Below are 18,811 nucleotides of genomic sequence, written 5' to 3'. Positions count from 1 at the left end.
CTGGTGTCTGACGAGTTTTCATCGTCTGTTTTGTTGCTGTTGTTTACTGTTGTTGTAATTGTTGTCTGCTTTTGCTGTCGTTGATGTTGTTGTTGTTGTTTAATGGTTGCTGATTTGCTGTTGTTGCTGTCTTTTCTGATGCCGTTTTTGCTGGTTGATGTTGATGCTGTTTTGCTGATGCTATTTCAAATTTGCTATGGACCACGAATTGGCAAGGGATTTTTAACTTCTTTCAAGGCTTATATGTCTCAAATATAAGCTTGGGGGTTTTGTGTCATTTGTTTAGTTGCAGTTTGACTTTCCCAAGTTGGTGGTACTCTTTTTCCTTGCTAGGTTTTTATCCCACTGGGTTTATTCTAGTAAGGTTTTAACGAGGCTCCTTCTTGGGATCCGTTAGAAGCCATTCTGTGGTTTGGTGGTGGGTTTTGTGCATTTTCGGTTTGCACTTTTGCTCTTGTCATGATCCTTCTGGGTCAACTTGTACTTTTATTCAGTCTTGGGTATCATTTTAGCTCAAGCTTCTTTACTAATAATATTCATTTCAGTTTCCAAAAAAAAAAATTAGTGCAAAGAGTATGCTTAAATTCTTGATTTTAAACCACTACTTGAAAATATCTCACCATAGCACATGCACTAAGTATTCATGTCAGTATAACTCTTGAATTCTTTATCCATATGATTGAGTCAATGAGTTTCAAAAATATATAATAGAATAATTTGGTATATTTTAATAAATCACAATTTAATTTAAAATTTTAAAAATTAAAGACAATATTAATTATTATTTTCGAAAGTAAAGATAATATTAAAGCTATTTTAAAATTTTTTCAACATATAGAAACTAAGTTAGAGTAAAGTTTAACTATAATATATGTATACTTACTTTTCTTAATTTAATTTTCACCTACGTTTTCTCTCCATCTCTTTCTTGTTTTTCTATCACTATCACATGTTATATCTTTGTTTCTCACTATTCTATTCTTATCTCTCCCTTAGGCATAGTTGTATTAGGTGGGTGTATAGAAAAAGTATTGATTAATATTTATTAAATCACATAATCTGCAAAAATTAGACTAAAATATACATAATAAAATTAAGCGAGCAATATAAATAAAAAACATGGTTTCATATTAGAGTTAACCAATGCTAAAAATGTCTCTAGACTTGATGAGGGTAGGCTTGTTATTAGAGTTAAAATGAGGAAGATACCTAGAAGAAATAATTAAGCAAAAAATTTCCTCGATATCCATATAAATAAGAAACTCAATGTTTGAGAGAAGTCTGAAGCCATCAAACATTTATATGTTTTTTTATTCTTTAATAATCTGCATCAAATTATTAAAATACTTCATATGAGGATGAAATTCAGAAACTACAGTTTAAGAATTGGACTGTTGAGAATTATGCTGAAATTAAGAAACTCAATGTTTGAGAGAAGTCTGATGCATAATCTTATTTGTACAAATAGAAAAATGTTATAATGTGATATTATAACTTCTTGGTGTTTTTCCTGGATGGTTCTCATAAGCAAATTCAAGAACCAAAGAGTGAAACCATACCAAATAGAGGAGCATTCGATCCTTCAGATTCAAACCAATAAATGGAAATGATATCAGTTATATAACCAAATCTCTATTTTATCGTAGTTTGAAAAAATAAGTAAAAACTGCATAATAAAATTAGAATAATGTTTAACTTACTATCTTTTGAATGAAAAATAAATATGTACTTTCCTTTAAATGATACACCAAATTCCTTGTCACTCTACCCTAAAAAAAAATACATTGTCTCTCTTTCAATCATCTTTAGGTTCGTATTCTCTCATAGTGGCCTTAGAGTGGTACTTTTTTAGTAAAAAGATTATATTAAGAACCCATGAGTGTAGATGAATGCCATAATTCAAAATTCTTGTTACTGATCAATGAAAGACACCGAATTATCTCATATTCTAATAATTGGAAAAGTTGAAGAAAAGTCAAATGAATAGAGTCAGAACCCTCTCTCCACAATGCAATTTTAAATCGTGAATGAGAGGAAAAAAATGGTACAAGGTTAAAATGACGTGAAAATATAGGGAATGAAAACACACATGCTCTATGAAGAATTTGAAAGGAAAAAAAAATCAAAAACTGAGAAAATGGAGGAATTTTGGAGATGATTGAGGGGTAAAATTGAGAAGATCAAGGGATTTGAGGGAATTAAAATTAGCTTTAAAATCATCGACATAATTAGGAAAAATAAATACAAATCACACAGAGGAGTTGCTAACTAAATATAGGAGGAATTTGATGAAAGAGTGATTTTAGGAGAGGAAGTTTATAATTAAACAGATTTCTTAATTTACACCCACTATAATTTTAGAAGGGGTAAGTTAACATGATACACATTTTTATATTGACTAAAAAACCAAATACTTTTAGTTTTTTAAATAGCACATATTTCTGGGTATAATTGTAATTTGAGTTGAGTTATATTTGAATTTCAAAAACCGCTTCTCACTCATATGCGGTTATGCCTTCTTTAGTTCTTCTCCATCGTATTCTCCCTCATCATGTTTATTTGATTTTTGCGTTTTACTTTCTCCAGTCACCCAATTCACTTGTATCATTCACTTCCATCCCATCATTGCCTATGTCTCTCTTTCGATTACTTTAACCCATTTGTGATTCAGAGTTTTTTTTCTTTCAAAGTTTCATGTTACAATTATATACGTTCATGGAGAGAGTGGGATAAAGATGGAGTAAACAAACAAATCATGTTGTAACACAATGATGGGCCGAAGAAAAAGTCAAAAAACTGAAATCATGGGTTGTTTAAAATCTTTTGATAGAATATTAATTCCTAATTAAACATGATTTAATTTTTTTATTTATTGAGTCATTAATATGGACCAATAAAAATGCATTAATAGGGACCAATCAAATTCAAACATTAGGAAATTCATTGTGACAACTAATAGGAGAAAAACATGTGGTACTTATGTTACAATATGACCCACTTTGGTGGATGGGCTTTATATATTATTAAGATTCTTTAATAATAGTGAGAATAATTATACTAAATTGTCCTCCATATTGTGTATTTAGTGTTTAAATTATGAAATAAAGAAGGTGAATTGTGTGGAGATTTCTCATGTATACAGGGAGGCGAATGTGCAAGCAGATATCTAAGCAAAGTCGGGTTGTGACGGAGAGGACATGTTGTTGGGTATTTGTCACGACCCAAAATCCCAAGTCGTGACCGATGCATAGACTACCACTCAAGCCTAGCAAGCCACTTTCTCATAGAACTATTTTTTCAGACAATTTATTCAAAATAACCATGCACACATAATTTATAAAATTTCAGCATAATCTCTTTTGTATTTTAGTAACAACATCTGCCAATAAGCTCTTCTGTAACCAGTATTTCAAGTAAAATATAAAAAACAACCCGAGCACTCAAATGCCAACTCTAAAAATAAAAAATAAAAAATAAATAACAAACTCAAATTTAAATCCACCTAAGACTCCCTATAGCTGTAGATAACCATAATTAAATAAAAGACACCAATATAACAACCTGCTAAAAGAGGCCTACAAACGAAACAAATTGAATGGTCTGAATCTGACAACCGTCTACTACTCAATTGCCTGAAAATCTATGGATGGAAATAATGAAGGGGTAAGTCACAAAGACTTAGTGAGAGTTAACAACCACCATGAACAAGAAGGGGAAACATTAGGGGCACGAGTTTTTCACTACCAGTTTAGTGTAGATAATATGCAATATTAATAAAATTAATAAGAACCATTTCAAATATGAAAGCATCAAACTGCCAGGTTTATAAACAACAAATTCAATGAAACTAGATCAAAAATCATATCCATCATATGAAAGCATTTCAAAATCAGAAATATAATTAATAGGGTATGTAACATCTCGACTTTCAGGTAGTCACAATAGTAACCCGTTCTAAACTAAGTGCGGAAAAGGCAAGTATTTTTTTTTCTTTTTAAAACAAGACTTGTCCAAACAAGGACTTAACTCAAAAGCTTATAACATAAACTGATATACCATATATATACAGCCCCTGTTGTAACCATAAGTGTCACAAGTAACTGCAAGTGACAGAAAGTGCGCCCGAAGGCAAAAGCTGCAAGTTCGGTAATCCAAGAGTAAGAGTTATAAATACAATCCTCTAAAGTGTAGGAGAGTCAGCCCAAAACAGCCTCCTCTAGACCTCCTTACGTCCGACTACTCTCTGCGATTCCCATACAGAGAACCACACAAAAAGCAAAATGTCGGGAACCCACCCTGTCCCAAAATGTACAAATGACGAATCAGAGCTACAACTATATACACCTAAATAAGTCACCCGAAGAAGCGGGTCTCCCAACTCTCCTCCTCCTCCTCACTAGTTTAGTCATCCTCGGTGTCGGAATCCACAGCTATCACGTCGAAATCCAAATCCATAACCTCTCTTCTGACAGTCCTACGCACTACCCTAGTCAAGTGATGACCCTATTTTAGTAGTGTTTTTAGGGTCATTTCTTCGTTTGTTTTGAGTCTTTTTGTTGAGTCTCATGTAGTGTTTCATGCATTCTCATGCATTTTTATTCTTTTCTTTAGTCTTTATTTTGTTTTGGTAATTTAGTAGTTTTATAGGTAGTTTTCTTGCATTTTAAGTAAAGTTTAGGACTTGCATGGTTTTGTTGTGTTTTATGAAGGACTTCTTGTGCTAATGAGCTCTTGGAGCTTCTAGAATCTTCCTTGTCTTGTTGGTTAGGTTTGGAGAGCAGAAACTGAAGGAGAAAGAAGGCCAAGAAGCATGGAATTGATGAAGAACATAAAGAGGATTGAAAAGAGGAGTTTCAGAAGCCAAAAAGTCATTTTCAGGCGAGCTTGAGCGCCTAGGCGCTGGGAATGGGCGCCTAGGCGCCAATAGGGTCAGAGGCATGTTTTTTCAACATGCAATTGGCGCTCAGGCGCTCTGAATTGGCGCCTGAGCGCCCAGTTTCGTTCATTTTGCCTATAAATAAGGCTTAGGCCAATTTCTTTGATACATTTGGACATTTTACTCATTTTTGATCAAGTTTGAGAGCTGAGGAGAACTTTGGGGCCAAGGGAGGCTTCCAACTTGTATTTCTTCTCAGGTTTTCTTTACATTTCCTTTATGAATTCACTAGCCATGAGTGGCTAGTTTACTTTTTTCTTTGGGTTGAGAGATTCTATGAAATTTTAGTTTGTTAAATCCTATCTCTATGCATGAGTCTTGATTCAATCTTGTATTTCAATTCCTTATTGCATGTTTAGATTTGGTGCAACTCTGCTATAGGCTAGATTTTAATCAAATGGAAATTTGTTATGATTTAGGGACATGAATTGGAATAGATCCTTCTATACTTGCTTCTAGGAATAGAGTGAGGGTAGGGTTTTGTTGGCCTGAATAACCATGCTATCATACCTCTTATGAATGTTTAAGTACACAAGGAATTGGGCTTATCTTTCAATTTGAGAGAATTACTTTTGTGAGGAATCAACTAGTAAGTACATAGGCTATAACAACAAGAGATAAATCAAGATATCACATGCATAGGATAGGTGGACTAAAATGGATTAGTTGATCAAAAACCCAAGGCAATTTTCCATCATTTGTTATTTACATCATTTTCATCATTGCTCTTTTGCAAAACTTTTGTCACAATCAACCAAAACCAATTTCTGAATTTTACTGTTTTAAGAACTTGCAAACTCTAGGTTTAAATCAACAATTCTCACTCACAATCCCTGTGGTTCGATATTTTAAAACCCGGAGGTATTCGTACACTTGCGAATTGACCAACAAGTTTTTTGCGCCGTTGCCGGGGATTGTTTGTGGTTTTCGGTTTAAGTTAAAGAGTTTGTTTGTTTGTTTTACTAAGCATTGCATTGAATAGGTGTTACTAACCTTTTCTCTGTTTTTGTGATTTAAGTTTATGCACAGTAGGCTTGGCACGGATCCATTGCTGTTTGATCCGGAGCCTGAACGTACTCTTCGCCGTCGTCGAGCCCAACAAAGCCTTGAAGCCATGGCTGCTCAAATGACGGAAGAGGAGATGCAAGCCCACATTGAAGAAAGAGTGAATGAGGCTCTTGCTCAAAGACTTCAAGAGCAAGAATTGGAGAATGCCAATCGTTCTCTTAGAGACCTCACCTCGGCTGCCATGAGCTACGATTATCCGGGCAGCATAGTTTCCCCCGATGGCACGGGAAATTTTGAGCTGAGGCCGGCATTCATCAACTTGGTGAGCCAAAACCAGTATGGTGGAGGTGCTCTTGAAGATCCTCATGCACACATGGAGCGGTTTATCCGCAATTGTAACACCTACAGAGTTCAGAATGTTTCAGCGGACACCATCCGCTTGAGTTTATTCCCTTTTTCATTGAGGGATACTGCTGAAGAGTGGTTGAATTCACAGCCCCAAGGTAGCATTACATCTTGGGAAGACTTAGCTGAGAAGTTCACCACAAGGTTTGTTCCAAGAGCCCTCTTGAGGAAGCTCAAGAATGACATCATGACTTTTACTCAATCCACCGATGAGAATCTCTATGAAGCTTGGGAGAGGTTCAAGAAGCTCTTGAGGAGGTGTCCTCAACATAACCTTACTCAAGCTGAGCAAGTAGCAAAGTTCTATGATGGTCTCCAATATTCTTCGAGGTTTGGTTTGGATGCGGCTTCAAGTGGAGAGTTCGATGCCTTACTTCCACAAGTGGGGTATGAGTTGATTGAAAAGATGGCTATAAGAGCCATGAACTCTAGTAATGATCGCCAAGCCCGAAGAGGAGTCCTTGAGGTTGAAGCTTATGATCAACTTATGGCCTCCAACAAGCAAATCTCCAAGCAAATGAATGAGATTCAAAATCAAATGAAGACTTCCAAGATTGGTGGTCGAGTTGCCAAGGTGGAGTGTGTGACTTGCGGAGGGCCACATGACAGCGAAGAATGCATAGAGACTAGACCGGAGGAGGAAGTGAAGGCTATGGGTCAAGCTCGGAATGACCCATTTTCAAATACTTACAATCCAGGATGGAGGAATGACCCTAATTTTTCTTGGAGGCAAGGTGGTATTGGGCAAGGAAATGGCTTTCAAAGACAATTTCCTAGCCAAGGATTCCAAGGCCAAAGCTCAAGACAACCTCAAGAGCGAGGAGAAGGAGAAAGTAGTGGTTCCAAGAAGAGCTTAGAAGAGTTGGTGGAAACTTTCATCAACCGGACGGAGAACAATTACAAGAATCAAGAGGCGGCTATCAAGAATCTTGAGAATCAATTTGGCCAGCTGGCCAAGCAAATAGCCGAGAGACCTCAAGGTAAATTTCCTTCCGACACTATCCCCAATCCTAAGCAAGAAAATGCCTCTGTTGTAGCCACTAGAAGTAGGAGAGTGATGAGTGAATTGAAGAAAAAAACAGAGGGAGAAAAGAGAGAGGAGATAGTGGGAGGAGAAGTAGTTGTACCTATTAAGGTGAGAGAGGAAGTTGATCTTACTCCTGAAACTAGCAAGGTTCCGTTTCCTAAAGCATTGGCTAAGAAGAGCTTAGATAAAAAGTTTTCAAAATTTGTTGATGTTTTCAAAAAGCTCCACATTAGTATTCCTTTTGCCGATGCTTTGGAACAAATGCCTATATATGCTAAGTTTATGAAGGATATTCTGCATAAGAGAAGAAGGTTGAAGGGAGTAGATGAGACGGTGTTGATGACGGAGGAATGTAGTGCCATTTTGCAGCGGAAGATGCCTAAGAAAAGAAGGGACCCCGGAAGTTTCACTATTCCGGTAGAAATTGAAGGCATGGCGGATGTGGAAGCCTTGTGTGATCTTGGAGCGAGCATCAATTTGATGCCGCTCACCATGTTTGAGAGGCTTAACCTAGGAGAGGTTACCCCAACCATGCTTTCCTTGCAAATGGCGGATCGATCCCTCAAGACTCCATATGGGATTGTGGAGGATGTAATGGTGCGGGTGGACAAGTATGTGTTCCCCGTGGATTTTGTTGTGCTTGATATGGAGGAGGATGAGAAGATTCCTCTCATTCTTGGTCGACCTTTCTTAGCTACTGGTAGAGCTAAGATTGATGTTGACAAGGGTCACCTCATTCTCCGTGTTGGTAAGGAAAGGGTACGGTTTTCTGTTTTTAATCCTATGATTGAGACTAACCATGACAATGACTTTGTCTGTGATGTGATTAGAAGCAGGTCGAAGGTTTCGGAAGAGATCCCCAAAGTTAATGCCCAAATTGATGAGTTCCATCCGGCTCTCATCAAGCTTGTTAATGGTAACAAGTATGGGGGATCCAAGTACGAGAACTTGCATGCTCATATGGTGAAGTTTACCCAAGCTAGCACCCTTGCTAAGATTGAGGGTGTTTCAAGTGATGAAGTGAAGATTAAACTCTTCCCTCATTCTTTGACAAGGGAGGCTAGAGCTTGGTTTGATGAGCAAGAGGACATAGCCTCATGGGAGGATTTACTCCAGAGGTTTTGTGCAAGGTTTCTTCCTTGCACTTGTGGTAAGTTAATCAATGGAAAGGAATTTCCTTCCTAACACCATCGGAAGGAGAGTCCACCTAGGACTATAACCTAGGGCTAAATGGGAGACAACCCATTCTTTTTATTTTATTATTTCCTATCTTTTAATTTTGTAGTATTTTAGGTGTTTAATTTCAAAAAAAAAAGTAAAAAGTAAAAAAATTTGTGAAAAAACTGGGTTGAGCGCCTAGGCGCCAATTCATGGGCGCCTAGGCGCCAATTAGTGGCAGAGGCACTGCCTCTGTATCTGGCACGAGCGCCTGAGCGTTCCCCATGAGCGCTCGAGCGCTCCTATACGTTGTTTCTGCCAGATTTTGGGTTTTAAAACCCCAACCTTTCATTTTCCCACTCTTAACTCTCATTCTCCCATAAAAAACGCACCCCACTCTCTCCATACCCCATTTCCACTTCTCATTTCTCACTTGCACACACATTAGCTCTTCCTTTTACTTCAAAGTTCTGCATTGCATCAAGTCTATTCCACTTGCACCCACTCACTCTCAAGTCAAGGTAAGTTCCATTTTCCACTTTCCTTCATCATAGTTCATGAGTTTTGCAATGCATGCTTCTTTTGGGTAAGGGTGAGTGAATTTGTGCTAGTGCAAGTTGGGTTTGGGTTGTGTATGTTCATTTTGGGTTGGTTTTGTGCTTAATTAGAAAGGGGTTGTAAATTTGTGAGGAATGGGTAGTTAGGATTTTGTGGATTAGTTTAGTTTAGCTTTTGCTTATAAGGTGTTTGATAGAATGCCTCAATGGGTTCTCTTAGTCGATTTTTGGCAAGTGCTTGTGGTAGTTTTTCTCTCTTTGCCAAAATCACTAAGAAACTTGTTGGGTGCTCTTAGGTTGTTCTATTTTTGTCTTTGTACAAAGTTTCTCCTCTCATTTCTTTTTGAACTAACATTTCTAACGTTTGTGGCTTGTGTATGGGCTAACAACTTTGCAGATGCCTGTGAAAAGAGCAAGAACCAACACAAGAGCTGCAGCTTCTTCCTCCACCTCCCGGAGTTTTGATCGCTCCCGCTTCCTATCAGCGATTAAGGAGGAGTTTTACCGAGCTCACCTAGCACACAAGGAGTGTGTGAAGGAGCGGGGAGTTTTGTATCGGGAGGGAAGGAGAGACCTCTTGGGCATGCAAGAAGCCATAGAGATTAGGAGGTGGAAGAATTGGGTCAACCCCATTCCGTTTGCTTGTGAAGTCATGGTTAGGGAGTTCTACGCGAACACCTACTGTGACAATCAAGAGGACAGGTCCAGGCCACCGGTGAATTCATCTTGGTTTAGGGGAGATGTGATTGACTACAACCCAGCAGTCATTCGCAGGCATCTTGGTCTCCTCACGGAGGACCAAGAGAAGGAGCTTTTCCCCGAGAAGGCCACTTATCATGAGCTCTTAGAAGAGAAGTCACCGGAGATCTTGGAAGACATGAAGGCAGTGATTGTTAGGCCTGGGCGGGACTGGGAAGCAGTTGAAGATGAGATCATTTTTGTGAGAAGGAAGGATATGACACCGCTGGCTAGAGTTTGGGCTGAATTTTTGCAGGATTCCCTCATTCCTAGCTCTAACAAATCTGAAGTTAGAGAGGTTACATTGGTTGCTATCTATTGCATCGTGAGATGTCATCCTATGGATGTGGCCACCATCATTGCTGGTCGGATTTATTCCCTTTACAACAGGAGTAAAGACAAGCATCGGCCCATCTTTCCTCACTTGATTTGCTCTTTGATTCATGCGGTGAGGGACAGAGCTAGGAGGCCAGTCCATGTTATTGAGAAGAGGTTGCCTGTGGCACCTCTGCTCAGTAAGGAGAGGATTGCTCAACTTTATAAGGAATGGACAGCAAGGATGCCTCAAGAGGATGAAGAGGAAGAGGATCCTGAGGAGCCAGCGGGAGAAGATGAAGAAGAAGAGGAAGAAGAAGAGGAGGAAGAAGAAGATGTTGAGGTGGTGAATGAGGCGGTTACTCCACCACGTGCTGATCCTTCTCCTGCTTGGATGGAGGCCGCTTTCGGGCGGATGTTTTTGAGGCAAGATCGCCTACACAGGGATCTTGACCTCCATTGGAGGGGAGGTAGCACATCAGACCCCAGGTACAATGGGCCCTTGGATTTTAATACCTTGGAGCAGGGGATGATAGACTTGAGCTTGATGCATGATGCCGGTGTTCATCCGGATTATGGCGATGGAAGGGGTGACCATGACCCCATGGAGTGACTTTGTTGAGGTAACTCTACTCTTAGTTTAGGTCATGCATTTTTAGCATATTTTCAATTTGTAGATTTTGTTTTCTTTTTGATCATGCATTGTTTTAGCTGGTTTTGTTTTTGTTTTTGGGTCTTTACTTCCCTATACTCACATGCTTTTAGCTATAGTTTTGCTTCCCTACTAGTCCTGTTTTTGAAAATGCTTTCGTGAATACTTGTTGTTGTTTCGGGGATGAGTGATTGCATGTTGGGGATAGAGGAGGAGACTTCGGTCTTCCGAGTGTGTCTTGAGAAGGGAGTCGAGGTGAGTCCATTAAGGGTCTATCTTTGACCCTTCACCATAAAAATTCCCTGGAGGATCCTGACTCACTTGCAATTCTTGGTTATGCGTTAATTTCACTCATAGCATGCTTAGTGATTTCTGTTTTATTCTTGAAGACTTATAGGATTTCTTGAGATTCTGAGTTTGTGGTTGAACATTGCCCTTAGTTGCCCCATTTGAGCTTAATTGGAGAATCTTGTTGTAGCCAAGTTGGGATGGATGTTTTGGTTGGAATATTGGGGAGTGTTGGTCCTTGTTTCATTTGAGTGGAGCTGAAAATTGAGAAATAGTCTCTTGCCCCAAAAAGAAAAAAAACAGTAAAAAAAAAAGAAGAAAGAAAAAGAACTCCTAAACAAAAGTTGGAGTTGGAAAAAGAAAAGAAGAGTTTGAAAAGGGGGTGCAAGAGACTTGTGCTAAAGTGTTTGTTGTGAAAAGCTCCGGGGTTAACAGAAGAGAAGAGGACCACACTCAATGTGCTTGAAAGCCTAGTTTTCCCTTAGGGACCAACCACCATCATACTTTACCTAGCCAATGTTTCAACCCTTTTGGAAGTCTCTTTGAATATTTGCATGTTTGATCTTTGTTGCTATTAAGTGAATGACATTCAGGACCTATGAACTTGTTTGTGTGCTCAGTGCACTAAATGAACATCTCGTCCTAGGATTTTAAGTTTTATATGCTTCTCATGAATGGACTCTACACTCTTCTCTTTTCAAAAGATGCATGAAGTAGGTTGTCGGGTCTTTCTCTTGGATCTAGCTGTGATTACTTTGTCCCCCTGTTTTTGTGAAGTATTCCTTGTTGAGAGCACTTGTGTGGGAGCATTTCTTGCGCTTGAAGGCAAGCGAGTGTTATTTACGCTCGAAGACGAGCTGCCGTTGAGTATAGTGGTGTGATGACCCTATTTTAGTAGTGTTTTTAGGGTCATTTCTTCGTTTGTTTTGAGTCTTTTTGTTGAGTCTCATGTAGTGTTTCATGCATTCTCATGCATTTTTATTCTTTTCTTTAGTCTTTATTTTGTTTTGGTAATTTAGTAGTTTTATAGGTAGTTTTCTTGCATTTTAAGTAAAGTTTAGGACTTGCATGGTTTTGTTGTGTTTTATGAAGGACTTCTTGTGCTAATGAGCTTTTGGAGCTTCTAGAATCTTCCTTGTCTTGTTGGTTAGGTTTGGAGAGCAGAAACTGAAGGAGAAAGAAGGCCAAGAAGCATGGAATTGATGAAGAACATAAAGAGGATTGAAAAGAGGAGTTTCAGAAGCCAAAAAGTCATTTTCAGGCGAGCTTGAGCGCCTAGGCGCTGGGAATGGGCGCCTAGGCGCCAATAGGGTCAGAGGCATGTTTTTTCAACATGCAATTGGCGCTCAGGCGCTCTGAATTGGCGCATGAGCGCCCAGTTTCGTTCATTTTGCCTATAAATAAGGCTTAGGCCAATTTCTTTGATACATTTGGACATTTTACTCATTTTTGATCAAGTTTGAGAGCTGAGGAGAACTTTGGGGCCAAGGGAGGCTTCCAACTTGTATTTCTTCTCAGGTTTTCTTTACATTTCCTTTATGAATTCACTAGCCATGAGTGGCTAGTTTACTTTTTGCTTTGGGTTGAGAGATTCTATGAAATTTTAGTTTGTTAAATCCTATCTCTATGCATGAGTCTTGATTCAATCTTGTATTTCAATTCCTTATTGCATGTTTAGATTTGGTGCACCTCTGCTATAGGCTAGATTTTAATCAAATGGAAATTTGTTATGATTTAGGGACATGAATTGGAATAGATCCTTCTATACTTGCTTCTAGGAATAGAGTGAGGGTAGGGTTTTGTTGGCCTGAATAACCATGCTATCATACATCTTATGAATGTTTAAGTACACAAGGAATTGGGCTTATCTTTCAATTTGAGAGAATTACTTTTGTGAGGAATCAACTAGTAAGTACATAGGCTATAACAACAAGAGATAAATCAAGATATCACATGCATAGGATAGGTGGACTAAAATGGATTAGTTGATCAAAAACCCAAGGCAATTTTCCATCATTTGTTATTTACATCATTTTCATCATTGCTCTTTTGCAAAACTTTTGTCACAATCAACCAAAACCAATTTCTGAATTTTACTGTTTTAAGAACTTGCAAACTCTAGGCTTAAATCAACAATTCTCACTCACAATCCCTGTGGTTCGATATTTTAAAACCCGGAGGTATTCGTACACTTGCGAATTGACCAACATCAAGCATGTCTCCAAGTCAACCACGTCGGTGACAATGTTATCCTCCATCACGTGAACCAAAGGTTTCACGCGATATCCACAAGAGGAAGTGGACACACCCAAAAGAGTGGAAGGTGTGGCGACTGGCTCCCCTTTTGGCTCCACGAGCCTCAAGGAAGGCGCAATGTCTGTAGGGTCAAGGGCAGCATGAGGTGTCGGTCCATGGAGTGCTCCTATAGTAGCCTCAATCTCAGATGGATCCTTCTCCTCAGAAGACGACGGTGGTGAAGGTGGTCGCATCCTATAGCCGGGTCCAAAACGAACCATCAGTAGCAAGTCTAAGCTCAGTGTATACTTCCGCAGTACTCCCTTCGTCAGGTCTCCATGCTCGTCAATCCTATCCTCCATCCCCTTGTAAGTCGCGCGGTGGTTGGCAGGTCCATCACCCAAGCAGCAGGGTCAATCCGATCAATCATCTCATAGCAAATCCCCCCCGAAGGGTGAACCGTCGAGAACCACTCTCCCAATGACATCTGACAGTTTGTCGACCGCCCAAACACAAACAATACACACAAGGCAAGGCGCAAGGGTCAACTCACAAAATAGTGTAGATAATACAAACAACAGATAAAGCATAAGGGAATAGATACTTAGGTTCCATAAGTCTTATGATGGCATACAATATCATATCCTCAAGTTGCAATAATAACATACATTCATTATCAATTCATCAAAAGCATAACGATATTCATCAACATCAAATCACCAAATCATCAAGTGCATGGTATGGTATGCAACGTCATGCTAAAAGATGCTCCGGACAGGCTGGGCACCATCGAGTCAGTCCTAACACAGGCCCTTGTGTTTAACCTCTCTGCTCGTATGTCTCTTATCACCTAAATGTAGTCAGATCGGCCATAACCCGTAGGTTGGCTACTATGTCTGCTACTTAAGAACACTCTTGGTATTCTTATGTGGAAACCTGATATTTCAATCACCACTAGTTCTACTGAGGTCCGGTGTCCCGCCGCATAACCTAAAAATGAATGAATGATTCAATATGGTTAGTCAAACATCGTATCGTCCTCACAACGCAAAGTGTATAGCTAAGAATATTGTCTTTAAGATACCCTAAGGTAATTGCCGAATCATCGACCTCAAATTCCAACAACAAAAGAGTGCACACACCCTCGATGACTACTCGAGTCATCTGACTCATCCTTTAGATGGTCGAAAACTACTCTGCGAGCAAAAGAGTACAGGGTACTTAGAAACTTATTAGTTTCCCAAACTTATCCCTTAGGTAGTCTAACAAGATAATGCCCATCGGGCAAAAGGTGCCAAAGCACACAGGGTTTCCCAAAAACTAGGATCACCGACACTTCTCATTTTCCCAAAACTATCCAAGTCCTAAGAAATCTTCAATAGATTATCAATATTTTAAAGTTTTCTAATGTTGTTTAGCGTATTATGAATTTCATTTGTAAAACGATTTCTATTCCTTTTTGTCTCTAACTTTGTAAGTCCTAAGATTCCATCAAACCCATTTAGTTCCCTGAGAAGTCTCAATCCCCTAAAACGACAAAGGCTCAAACCTTGGTCCGACCTATCAATCATTCTCTCAAATTCCCGTCACTAGCATGGCATAACTTAATGTTTCCCCACACTCCAATGATGAACATATATATATATATATATATATATATATATATGTGTGTGTGTGTATAATTGCACAATTTAGTTAGTACAATCCAACAAGCATATTCACAGATATCAACACATCCTATGATTAGCAACTTAGCACATATAAAGCATGTGATTCTGTCAACATCAATCATAGCAACAATCGAAACATCAACACATATGTCCGCCGAAGCCCCAGAAAACGGGGACACAAGTCTCAAGGTTTAACAACGGTCGAAGCCTTAGAAAACATTTTCCAATTCAACTCAATCAACATCATCACATTCAAATAAGCAAGTCCAAGTTATCGACGCCTATCAATATATATTAGAAAAGAAGAACTTCTATCAGGCAGATTTAGTGACGTGTCATTCTCACGTTAATTCTTAGTGACGTGTCATTCTCACGTTAATTCTCAGAAAAAATTCCACGTGTCATTTTCAGGTTAATTCGCATAAAAAAATACATTTTTAAATTTTAGATTTGATTAAGATTTATTGAATTTTCGGATTTTTAATTAATTCAAGATTTTATGAGTTTTTATTGTGATTTGCTAGATTTTGATAGTTTTTATCTATATTTATTTACTACCTTTATTAATTTTAAATTTGATTAGGATTTAGGTTGTTTATTTCATGATTTTATCTTAATTTATCTTATTATTTATTTTTAGAGTATTAATTAATTTTTATGGTATTTTTATTGAATTTTTGGATTTTTAATTAATTCAAAATTTTATGAGTTTTTATTGTGATTTGCTAGATTTTTGTAGTTTTTATCTATCTTTATTTAGTACCTTTTTAAATTTTAGATTTGATTTAAAAGATTTGTCCCAATTATCTAAGATTTACCTAGATTACTCATTACTAAATTTATTTCATCATGATTTAAATAGATTATTAATATCTGAAAAAAAATTTCATAAAATTTTAAAATATTAAAAAAACTAAAAATTCAATAAAAATACCTTAAAAATTAATTAATAAAAACTACTAAATCACAATAAAAACTCATAAAATTCTTAATTAAATAAAAATCCGAAAATTCAATAAAAATAAAATAAAATTTAATTAATACTCTAAAAATAAACTTTTTCTTCACCTAAAATTTATTTCCATAACAAATCTTGAAACCAATTTTTTAAATTTAATTTTAAATATGAGAAACTTTTTCATAAAATATTAAAATCTTAAAAGATTTGCCTTAATTATCTAAGATTTACCTAAATTGCTCCTTACTAATACTGCATCAGTCATCTCCTCCCCTACATGTCTCTACTGTGAACCGGTTGGCATGGAGGAAAAATGAGAAAGATTACTCGAGTATGCAACTTGCTTTATGTGGTGCTGATAATTGTGTAAGTTGATAATTGTGTAAGTGTTTGACATAAATGTTGATGCTTCGCTTCCTAAAGGTTATTTTTTGTTGCTGAATTTGATTGACCTAATTAGTGAGCACTATATTTGGTAGTGTTGATTCAATTCCTAAAAGTCATGGCCTTTAATTTTCTCTTAATTTGTTCATTGTTCCCTATTTTGTGATTGTTTTGTTTAATTTCATATATGCTTTAGTATTTGTTGGTGGTTTCTGTGATGCTTCCATATCTCTTAAATAAACTAATGTTGTGATGCTTCCTCTTATGCAACCCTTATTCTGAATGTACTTAATCGGCCAATTGATAGCAGACTTACATGCTTTTATCCTTCCCATTGCAAGTTTATTTAATTGCATCATTGTCTTTCAGTTTTGGCTGCCAAAACTTCATCTACAATGTCAGCATCAAGAAGGTAGAGAAACTCTTTCAGAAGAAGGGACGTCCAACAAATTTGACTCAGGATCCTAGTTAAAGAAATGAGATTTAGGTAAGATACTTATTCATATGATTGCTTTCAATTCTAGATTTTGCTATTTTTCTTATTAATTAATAGCTTTTTTTATTGTCAATTGTAAATCGCTTTTAGACATAGCTATAGTCTCTTTTATTTTGCTTTACTATCTCAATAGTGGAAGCTTTTTTTCAATTAGTACATGGGTTAAAATTCTAAATTTGCTTAACTAAAGGTCTGATTCTATTTGATTTTCAGGCAGTTTCCTATTTGGCTCAAGAATGTTTGGGGTTATGGTCCGGGAACTGCATCCTTATACCTGTCACATCCATGGGTATTAGTTGTACTCCTAGCTGCATCTTTATAACTCATAAGTTACATTTAGTTTGACTTCATGACTGATACTTGAACTTTTGCTTAGTGGGAAGCAAGCCTTAACACAGTTAATGAGAAGAATGGAAAGGGAATGTAGGTAAGAAGAATGAATCATATAAAATTTCCTTATTTTCATTCACCAATTTATGGCCTTTGCTCTTGCTATCTCATTTCTTGCTGATAAATTTATAGCTACTGATTTGTGTTGATTTTGGATCTTAGAATTATGAATCTGATCAAATAAGTAACTTTTCCAGCATGTGGTTCATTCTCCTTTTCGTCTCCATTTTTTTACTGCAATTCTTGATCTGATGTGAAATGGGGTTAGGATATAAGATTGGTGGCAGAATGAACAGTTCTTGGTTCATATAATGAGGATAGGGACTTTACTGAGCTCTATGGACATCACTTCTCATCCCAATCTTAGGTAAGGGAAGAAATTTATTATAGCCTTCACACATTCTGATTGCTTAGTATAAAAAGATTATTAACTCTTATTCGGGATTTATGGACTTGCATGTCTGTTGCTCACCTTTTTTTTTGGTAATTCAATTGTTTTCCACTACCTAAACATTATTTCATTGTTCCTCTCAATTTGTTTTGTCCATCTCACATGTGCAATGTAAGCTCTTGCTTGGTTTGCAATTTGGTTTTGTATTTTTTTTTCTATAACAGATGCATCATCTTGCACAATTTAAGATCATTCCCAATGATGTAGAGTAAAAGAAAGACATTGATGCTCCCAACTACCAAAGAAGCATGACAATGATTGATGATATGTGATGGATTTGCAAGAAATGGAGCATGAGTTCTACACCAAGAATAGTATAAAATGTGTTATTCTAAATACAGTTGGTGGCTACTATACAGCTCTAAATGACCACACTTCTTGATAAATGGTGGCAAAAAAGAGCATGCAAAGATCAATGTTTGTTGTAATGATGTTTCAAGGTGTTGCCACCTATGTATAAGTAAATCCTTCTCCTATTTTGACACGTGTTACACTGAAAATTTTAAAATCTTCTTTTTAACTTTAGAGATTTTTTTATGCATATGTAACGTGACATATTGTTTTATATAAAAAGTATCATTATATTTTTTTTAAACAATCATTATACTCTAAACTAATTGATTGAGATTGTGTTAAATTACAAATAAAATCAAATGAGATACCAACCGAATGCATTCAGTTATAAATGGAGAGGAGAAATTTCTGCACCAAAAATTTATTACCGAAACAAATCTATGTTGGCTAATTTAAAAATTTTAAATATGAGAAACTTTTTCATAAAATATTAAAATCTTCTTTTCAACTTTATAGATTTCTTTATGTATATGTAACGTGAGATTTTGTTTTATATAAAAAGTACCATCATATTTTTTTAAACAATCATTATATTCTAAACTAATTGATTGATATTATGTTAAATTTCAAATAAAATCAAATGGGATACCAACCGAATGCATTCAGTTATAAATGGAGAGGAGAAATTTCTGCACCTAAAATTTATTGCCAAAACAAATCTATGTTGGCTAATTTGAAATCTATGCAAAATTATTTTTGTCGGTTTAAGGTTAGTAAATTTTGTACAAAGTCTGATATATTGCAATTTTATGACTTCAAATAAACAAAATGATGTCATATTTTATGATT

General features: G+C 36.9%; 1 non-coding gene across 1 annotated transcript; it reads right to left on the bottom strand.

Moving 5' to 3' along the window:
• Positions 1-6,518: 6,518 nt before the first annotated feature.
• On the bottom strand, positions 6,519-6,625 carry LOC130741545 (small nucleolar RNA R71). Its single transcript, XR_009020438.1, has one exon. It is a non-coding gene; the product is annotated as a small nucleolar RNA R71 (small nucleolar RNA).
• Positions 6,626-18,811: the final 12,186 nt, after the last annotated feature.

The sequence above is a fragment of the Lotus japonicus genome, chromosome 2 (genome assembly GCF_012489685.1).
Source record: "Lotus japonicus ecotype B-129 chromosome 2, LjGifu_v1.2".
NCBI classification, from domain to species: domain Eukaryota; kingdom Viridiplantae; phylum Streptophyta; class Magnoliopsida; order Fabales; family Fabaceae; genus Lotus; species Lotus japonicus.
The sequence above is the reverse complement of the archived record's forward strand: the minus strand, read 5'-3'. Positions and strand labels throughout refer to the sequence as shown.